General features: G+C 30.2%; 1 long non-coding RNA gene across 1 annotated transcript; it reads right to left on the bottom strand.

The window, feature by feature from the left end:
- Positions 1,852 to 2,216, bottom strand: LOC107613218. Its single transcript, XR_001613966.2, has 3 exons — positions 2,161 to 2,216; positions 1,972 to 2,065; positions 1,852 to 1,870 (listed from the first exon to the last, which is right to left on the bottom strand). It is a non-coding gene; the product is annotated as an uncharacterized LOC107613218 (long non-coding RNA).

Below are 9,581 nucleotides of genomic sequence, written 5' to 3'. Positions count from 1 at the left end.
CGGTTGCGACTGCACTCTTCTCCGCCGTCACCTACCTCTTCTTCCTTTCCTTTCCTTTCTTCTCCCTTTTTGTTTCTCTCTTCTCTTGTTCTATCTCTCATATCATCGTCTTGTCTCTCTCTATCGTCACAAAGCGATGGCAATAGTCGTCCTTTTTTTCCGTTGTCACTTCCTCTTATTCCTTTTCTTTTCTTTCTTCTCCCTCTTTTGTTCTTTTTTTTTTTTCATTTTGGTTTTTCTGTTTTAGGTGGGAAGGAATGGGGGTAATGGTGAATGGGGTAATGGTAGTGATAACAGAAAAAAAATATTTGTGTCATTTAAAAAATTATTATGTTCAAAAAGATAATTTTAAAATATTCAATAACTTTGAGGATGATATTAATAAGAAAAAAAAGTTAGAGACAATTTTAATTTTGACCCAAGATATTAAAAACAAAACAAATACAAAATTTCATAAAAATTAAAAACGGTAATTATTACATAAATCAATATGCTCCTTTTTCTCTTATAAAAAATTCTTTGACACGGTCCTCTTTAAAATAATTATTATTATAACTTTAAATATTAAGTATACTAATAAAAAAATTCCTTACCTCATGACTATAAAATAATGGATAAATAGTATAAAACATCACAAAAAAATGCAATTTATTTTCTCCTTCATTTCCCTTTTATTTTATTTCAGTAAAGGGCCAAAATAAACATGAAAAAAAATTATTAACATTAATAGTACAAGACATGATAATTAAAAGAGTTAGCAATACACTTAAACAAAAATAATTGTATTAGATATGTTATTCTATTAAGACACACAAGAAAAAAGGGCTATTCATAGAAGTGAAGTTGCTAAGTGTGAATTTTTGGTTTGATTTTTGTATGCAAACTCCTTTATTGATTCACTTATTCATATAAATTATTATTTTCTAACTAAAATTATTTTATAATAATGTTTATATGGTTTCATGTAAATTATAGATATATTGCCTAGTCATTGGGTTATAAAATTCATTCCATTTTTTTAAAAATATTTTTTGGGAATAAACACTTAATTATGTGAGTCTTTCTATTCAAGAATAATAATGTGCAATGAATACCTATTTTTTATTGAGTTCTTAGATGTTATCTGCTCCATATATCATAAACAGGATCCATTCATATTTATTTATTTTATTTTTTGTTAAATATGTAATTATTTATTCTAGAAAATGTAAATTTATTAAAAATATTTATAACCTTTTTATTTATATTATATTAGAATCTGTTAGGTTTGCTAGGAGACTATTTTCCTGAATATCAATCATGACTCATTTTAAATTGTAACACATGTATAAAAAAGATATTTAATCAAATTGATAATAAAATAATTATTTAGCATTTTTAAAATATGAAGACAAGATAAATACTTTAAAGATTTCAACTAAAAAAAAGTTAGTGACTAATATATTTTTTTTTAATTTTGTATTCTGATAACTAATGTGTATTTATCTTTTATAAATTAGAATTAATATATTTTTTATGTATTATTTTTGTCCATACACCATCAATTTTCTGATTCTGTTACTGTGCATATATATTATGTGCATACTACTCTGTAATTTGTGCGTAAATTAGTGTATTAGTGCGTTGGAAAAAAAATATTAACCTTCTAAAATTTCAAGCTTTAAGATAAACTAAATAATCTTTTGGCATGTCAATTTATAATAGCAGATTTCATGTTCCATGATCTAAGATTTTCCACAATGATTGGTACGGTTATATTGTTAAACACAAATAAATGAGCTTGATCTGCCACAACTAATTCAGGATAAACCTTAGATAAAATATTTATTTTTCCTCCTGCTCCAAAACTCTCTATTACAGAATGATCAATCTGTCATTTAATTGAAAATAGCATAGAATGTGAGCCAATATTAATATAGTAATTCGTTAACACCAATAATAAGAATATGGAGGGTTTGCATTTGTACATACCAAACTCCTAAGAGAAAGCTTCTTAGTAGTAGACAAATCCACATCTACAAATCCAGCAAATGATGGCTTGTACAACTCACTCTTCAAAGAAGAACTATTGAAAAACAAGAAATTGAAGTTAATCATTTAGAAGACACGAAAAGAAGGTAACATTCTAAAATCCATTTGAATTATTCGTCAAATACAAACCTTCTTGCATCGGAGCATAAGAGCACTACATGCTTGTTCGAAGCTTTAAAAATTCTTGCTCAAGTGCTTTCCAATTGATGAGATCTTTTGAGACTGAGTGAGCCCATACAATGTTACCCTGTAACACCCTACCACACAGAGTCTTATGCTTAAGTCATAAAACAGAGGTGGCAATGTATTACAACCTCTAAAAATAAATTTTAGTACGTATAGTATTGCAAAAATGTTTATAACTAGGAGCTTTGAAGAAAAATGAGTAAATAAAAAACAGATAAATAAAAAAGCGCAACCCTCCGGTTTATAACATAAACGAACATACAAGGAGTAAGTTAGCACGAAGAGATATTCAAAAGAGTGCCAAAATCCATATATCAAGACTCGGGACTCGGCTTGCGAAGATAACCAGTTCGAGCATATGAGCATACATATATATATATATAAAAGAAGCTTCCCAAAAGACAACCCAAAAGATAAAGTACAAAACATGTTTCTCCGAAATAATTCTCTAAGAGGAGTTAATACAAAATATATATATACAGTGGAGAATATAAGTATCTAAACAAGTATATAATAATCAAAATAAAATTTCAAGAGCTAAGGATATTCGCCAAAAAGGAAGTCTCCAGCATGCTTCAGCGAGGAGCCTCTCATCCTGCATCTGAAAACTACAAAATCCGCATGGGTGAGAACCGGAGGTTCTCAGCATGGTAACAGTGCCCAAATATCTAACATGTAATGTCCTGGGAAAGCCGAAGGCAATCCTAGAACTTTCAAATTATAATCAAAGCGCATAAATATGCTAAACCATAAGAATAAAAAACAGGTAACTAACTAAAGGTCTTCATTCTAACTACAAATTCCTATTCCAAATCCTGCAAACCTCCCAACCGCCTCAGTGATAGAGATGCAAACACAAGTATATTAAGCAAGGAATGCACAAGTAGGAAGCAGATAAGTCAATTGGGCAATTAGCAAGTAATGATGCAATCAGTTAGGCAATCCAGACAATTCACATATAATGCATATGATGCATGTCTGTTCTAATGGCTGATGAGTCTCATCTATCGGTTATCTAGCCAACCCAACGTGTCCTGGTAGCTAACCCGGACACTGTCTCTCTATTTCGCATTAGTATCATTAGAGGATATATGCGCCCTGTCGCCGTTAGAGGGTATCCGCGCCCTGTTGCCGTTAGAACCAGAGAGAAAGCATACAAACATACTCACATCCAACCCTTTCCATTTATTGTTCATTTACTATACTCATTCATGAATAACACATGCATTTATCCTCAGCCATAACTCAACATTCATCTCAGCCATCCGGCTTAAATTCATAACTCACAGTCAGCCATGAACCATCACCACACACAGCCATTCGACCCATACCATACATAGCCGTACGGCTCATAACATACACAGTCATTCGGCTCACATTATACCAGTACTCCACCATCTTCCTTAACAACTCATATCTCATCAGTAAACATAACTCATTGTAACATCCCTTTTCTTCATCCATAATTTACCCCTTTCCTAGCTTCCTCTCAATCACTAGGCATTTCATATTAATTTAAAGCTTAAGGGATGAAATTGGGGGTTTATAAGTGTGAAATAACATTTCGTAAGGTTACGAGCTTGTTGGAAATGTGAAAGACTTAAAAACAAAAGCTTTAGAAAAGAACTGGGTCGCGTGCGTATGTACAGGGGTGTGCGTGTGCACGCCCAGAAGCGTATTTAAAAGTGTGCGTATGCACAGGTCTGTGCATACGCATAGAAAGAAAAATCTTCATGGTGGAGCGCGCGCACAACATGTGCTAGCGCCACCACCAGTGTGCCATTCTCAACGTGTGCGTGCGCACAGCTCAAAATCCTTCGTTGGTTGTGTGTGCGCACAGGCGTGCTAACGCTGCCATCAGTAGTCCTGTCCCCGCGTGTGCGTACGCACAAGGCTGTGCGTGTGCACAGGACCAAATTCTCGCGGAGTGTGCCTGTGTGCGTGTGCACACAAACCAGAAATCACAAATTCTGCAAAAGTTGCAGAATTCAGGTTTTAGCCCAAACTTCCAACGATCATATTTCCTTCCACAAAATTCATATTTCAACCAAATTTATACCATTTTAAAGATTATGAAATTTTCTTTCTTTTGATATAAAAATCATCAAATTCCAAAAATAATTGCTCAATATATGATCCGTTGAAGTTCATCCAAATTCCACTTTTACCAAAACTCATAAACTCCCCATTTTTAAAACATACACTTACCAATTCTCATTTAAAACCAACCAAAACTCACCCTTCCAACATCAAACATTACCAAACCTCATTCAATCATCAACCTACCAATTCTCCAACATTTAATCAAATATCAATTCCCAATCAAACATTCAAGTTCATCAATCACCATAAATGTACATATATCAAGATCACACTCCAACTCATGCTCCTCAACTAGAGCTTCAACATTATTCTCAATCAAGCAAGTTAATCCATGTCACATACAATGTTACATGCTTTGCCCACACCTATCACCACTCACAACCATTTTACCATTATTCACATATTCAATTCAATCCAAATCATCCAACAATTGCATCATCAATTCACAATCCACTAAATACATACATAACAACACAACTCACATCATTCATCAAACACATCAACATTTCAAAATCCTATCCTAGGGTCACTAGCCTACGTTTTCACACCACATTACATTTTAGATACAGAAAACCGAAACAATACCTTGGCCCATTCCCGTTCGACCCGGAACACTCTCAAATTCAACTTCCAAGGTTTCCAAAGCCTCACCAACAGATTTTCAAGCTTGGGGTTCCACACCAAAGTTTTTCAAAATCACCAATCCAGCTCCAAAACACACATATATAATGCCTAAGTCACAATATCACACCTAAACATAATAACTTAATCACTAAATGACAAAATCTCAAACCTTTAGCTTAGGGTTAAGAATCTCACCTTATCTAAAGACCAAGAGAGCTAGAACAAGCCTTACCTTTAAGTTAATTAGATCCTATAATACAAAGGAGTTCAAAATCTCAGTATCTTTGTCCAAGAAACTCGAAAATCAAGGCTGGAAATTCGAAGAGCAAACTGTGGCTTACCTCAAAATTGATTCTATGGATTTTGTAGAGCTCGACGCCGCGATCGCGTGGCCACAAACGGTGCATCAATCGGAGTTTTGGATCAAAAGTTATCAACAATGGAAGTTGGAAGTGAATAGGAACAAGGGTTTCATGTTTCCCCCCTTCCCTCTCTAAATTTCAGCGTGTGTGTGTGTGTTTGTTTGAGGGAGAGTGTTGAACTCTCATTAATGAATGAGGGCTTGACTGGGCCCTTGAGCCCAACTTGGGTCCGGTTGGCCCGTTTGACTCAATTTTAAGCCGATTTCTTTAAAATTGGTGTCGAAATTCTCGTTTTAAATTTCTCTACCACATTAAACCATAAAAACCTCATTTTTCACTTTCTAGAATAATTTTTAATTTGTGGGTTAATTATTTACTAATTAACCGGATTTTACATACCCCACACTGAACCTTTAGGGTTGTATTAATAAAACAGATGGTAGTATCCATTGTAGTGCATAAGTCCTGTATTAATTCATTTGTGTTCATTAAACTATTCAAAATGACATTCACACATCAAAAATAAAAAATCACCAAATTAATTATTATATATTTATGTATAAATATATTTAATTTAACTTATTTTTATTGTAAATTTTATATTTTTAACATGCATTCTTCAAAATTATTAACATGTATTATAAATAAGAGTATAATTAACATATTTTCACATAGATTTTTTATTTCAACATGTATTATAATTTATATAATTAATTGAATACCATATTACACTATTAACAGTTTTATGTTGTAAATATTTTTTAAGGAATAAAAATAAAAATAAAATTATTGCTATATATTGGTTAAGGTAGTCAAAAAAATAATCATTAAAAAAAATTAGAAAGAAATTAAAGAGGAAAAACAAATACAAACCATTTGGATCTGCATAATTTGATTGTAGCGTCCATTAACCAATTGCGGAACCATATAAAAGGATTAAGAAAAGCAAAGAAGTTTAAATTAGCCAGTATTAATAACCAACGATGAATGGAGACCCAAGATTCAAGATAATTTTAGAGACAATGCACAAAACAAGAGTTCTGAGTGCATATATAAATTTTCAGCTTCATAAGCTTGGGCTTATGTATATTGTACTATTGTATGTCTTCTATATATAACTAAGATTTTAATTTTGATGCACATGTAAAATTAAATTCTATAGCTAATAAGCATTCATATTATAAAATATAAATAAAAAAACTAATAGTCAAGCAACTTTACTAGCAACTAACTGTATCAAAGACTATTATTATATGGGAGAAAAACATATTCCACACACTAGTAAACATATTCAAAACTTGAGAAAAATAACTGACAAAAACATAAAAAAGGACAAAGTTGGAAAATTTTCAGATTATTAACGTCTTTTCAAATAAATTTGAGAGGATCATTTATAATAGTATAATTTTTTAATTATTATTTAAATATAATTTTTATTATCTAATTTTTTTTTACATATTTTCTTTTGAACCTACCTAAAGAAATATAAGATAAAAGATTATACTTTATTAAATAATTAAAAAAATTTTAAAAAAATCATTCTCTCAAATTTACATCTTTGACATTTTATTTATTCTACCAGAGTTCAAATTCCAGTTTTATCCCTTTTTACTTTGATCAAAGTTCTCAGTATAGATATCTTGGATAAATCCTAACGTAACTAGTAGGACGCTTATTTTAATATTTTTCATCTTTTTTTTTCCATCCTTTATTATATATAATTTTACGAGGTCCTTACAACACTAACAATATTTTAAAATCATACACATTGTTCTTCGCTTTTTATCATTGAACAACCATCCAAAAGAAGCATATATGAACAAAATAATATGAACATGAAGGAAAAAACGGTTACAAACCGTTAATCCAATTCCTAGGAGGTTGAAAATGGTATCTAGTTCTATGTTTGCCGCTCACAAAAATTCTTGAAACAGATTGAAATGTGGGTGTACTTTGTGAAAAGCGTCAACACTATTATTGCTAATTATGAGTATCACAGTAAAAATAACACCACTATTAAGGAGTGGATGCACCTTAATTGACCCATTCAATTCAAGCAAATAGAATGTATCTTATGAAAAGTTAAAGAGGATTTGGTAATTTGTGTGGAGTAGCCTTGGATAGAAAACGGACAAAAATCAGAAACTATGAGAAGAAGAAGGGATTCGATTGCCATATTTATAGGGTGAGATACAAGAACGAGTGGTCAAAGGCTAAAGTAGCTTTCAATTTAGATTTTATCTGAAGCAATAGTTTTTCTTTTGAACCTACCTAAAGAAATATAAGATAAAAGATTATACTTTACTAAATAATTAAAAAAATTTTAAAAAATTCATTCTCCCAAATTTACATCTTTGACATTTTATTCTACCAGAGTTTAAATTTCAGTTTTATCCCCTTTTACTTTGATCAAAATTCTCAGTATGGATATCTTGGATAAATCCTAACGTAACTAGTAGGACGCTTATTTTAATATTTTCCATCTTTTTTTCCATCATTTATTATATAATTTTACGAGGTCCTTACAACACTAACAATATTTTAAAATCATACACATTGTTCTTCGCTTTTTATCATTGAACAACCATCCAAAAAAAGCATATATGAACAAAATAATATGAACATGAAGGGAAAAATGGTTACAAACCGTTAATCCAATTTCTAGGAGGTTGAAAATGGTATCTAGTTCTGTGTTTGTCGCTCATAGAAATCCTTGAAACAGATTGAAATGTGGGTGTACTTTGTGAAAGCGTCAACACTATTATTGCTAATTATGAGTATCACAGTAAAAATAACACCACTATTAAGGAGTGGATGCACCTTAATTGACCCATTCAATTCAAGCAAATAGAATGTATCTTATGAAAAGTTAAAGAGGATTTGGTAATTTGTGTGGAGTAGCCTTGGATGGAAAACGGACAAAAATCAGAAACTATGAGAAGAAGAAGGGATTCGATTGCCATATTTATAGGGTGAGATACAAGAAAGAGTGGTCAAAGGCTAAGGTAGCTTTCAATTTAGATTTTATCTGAAGCAGTAGTTTCTCCTTTTTTTGTTATAGATTATTATTCTATGGATAAGGTTACAATATAGTATGTATCTTTTTTGGATTTATCTTTTATTTCAAAAAGGTCAAATCCACAAGAACTTCTTGATTGAATCTAATTTTATCTATTGAGAATACATCATTCAAATTTTTAAAAATACATAAGAAGAAGGAGTTATGAATACGATTATATTTTCTCAAAGATTCATTTACCTACTTGATCTTAGAGAGATACATTGTTTTTCTCGTACCCTACCTCAAACTCGAGATATTTTTAAATAAATAAATAAATTGATTATTTACTTATATATGCATTCTTAAAAATGTTTATATTTTTTTATTATTTTTGACGTTCGCAACTAAATATGCGTAATAATATCTTATTTATTTGTCATGACAACGAGATACGTATCTCTTTGGTAGACTATATATATTTTCAGTAAAATCTATATTAATTTAAAATATAAAATCGATATAATTTATTAAAATTTAGATATTATCACTTTGATATTTATTTTTTTAAACAAATTCAATTTTATTCAAAAGAGTACTACTTATATTATATTTATTTTTGAATCAAATTCTTATGATTTTGATCGAACTGATTTATATCGATCGCATCTAAATTTTAAATTTTAAAAGATTTCATAGATTTAATACTAGTTGGAGATAAATTAGAGACATAAAAAATTAATCACAAAAGTGTATTTGCTTTATAGGTATAAAATATCTCCGTTGTAAACCCTAAGAAAACTTCTCATATGATATCACTCCTTAACTTGAATGTTGAGATTTTTTTAGCGTATGTTTAGACCTTCCTAATAGTCTTCTACAGTTCTACGCATGAAATAGCACACAATTATATTTACATTTAAGATGTGTTATTATATTAGTAGTCTTATTACTAATTTATGTCTATCTAGTTACTACTTTTTTTTTTCTTTTTCTAAGAAAGAACACCAAAAAAGATAAATAAAGATCACTCAGAGTTCTAAGAAGAATTATAATAATATCTACTAAGAGTATTATTATAATTTTAGATCTCAAGTGGTGGGTCAAAGAGCTGACCATAAATTTTAGAAATTAAATTATAATCAACACGTATACTTACTAAATAAATTACAAGTAATTTTTAAATATGAGAAAATATAAAAAAATAATAACAATTGTGAACAATGTAAATAATAAATTAAAAAAAAGATAAAGTTATAATTGAAAATTAGATTGTT

Source organism: Arachis ipaensis, chromosome B08 (assembly GCF_000816755.2).
Source record: "Arachis ipaensis cultivar K30076 chromosome B08, Araip1.1, whole genome shotgun sequence".
NCBI classification, from domain to species: domain Eukaryota; kingdom Viridiplantae; phylum Streptophyta; class Magnoliopsida; order Fabales; family Fabaceae; genus Arachis; species Arachis ipaensis.
The sequence above is the reverse complement of the archived record's forward strand: the minus strand, read 5'-3'. Positions and strand labels throughout refer to the sequence as shown.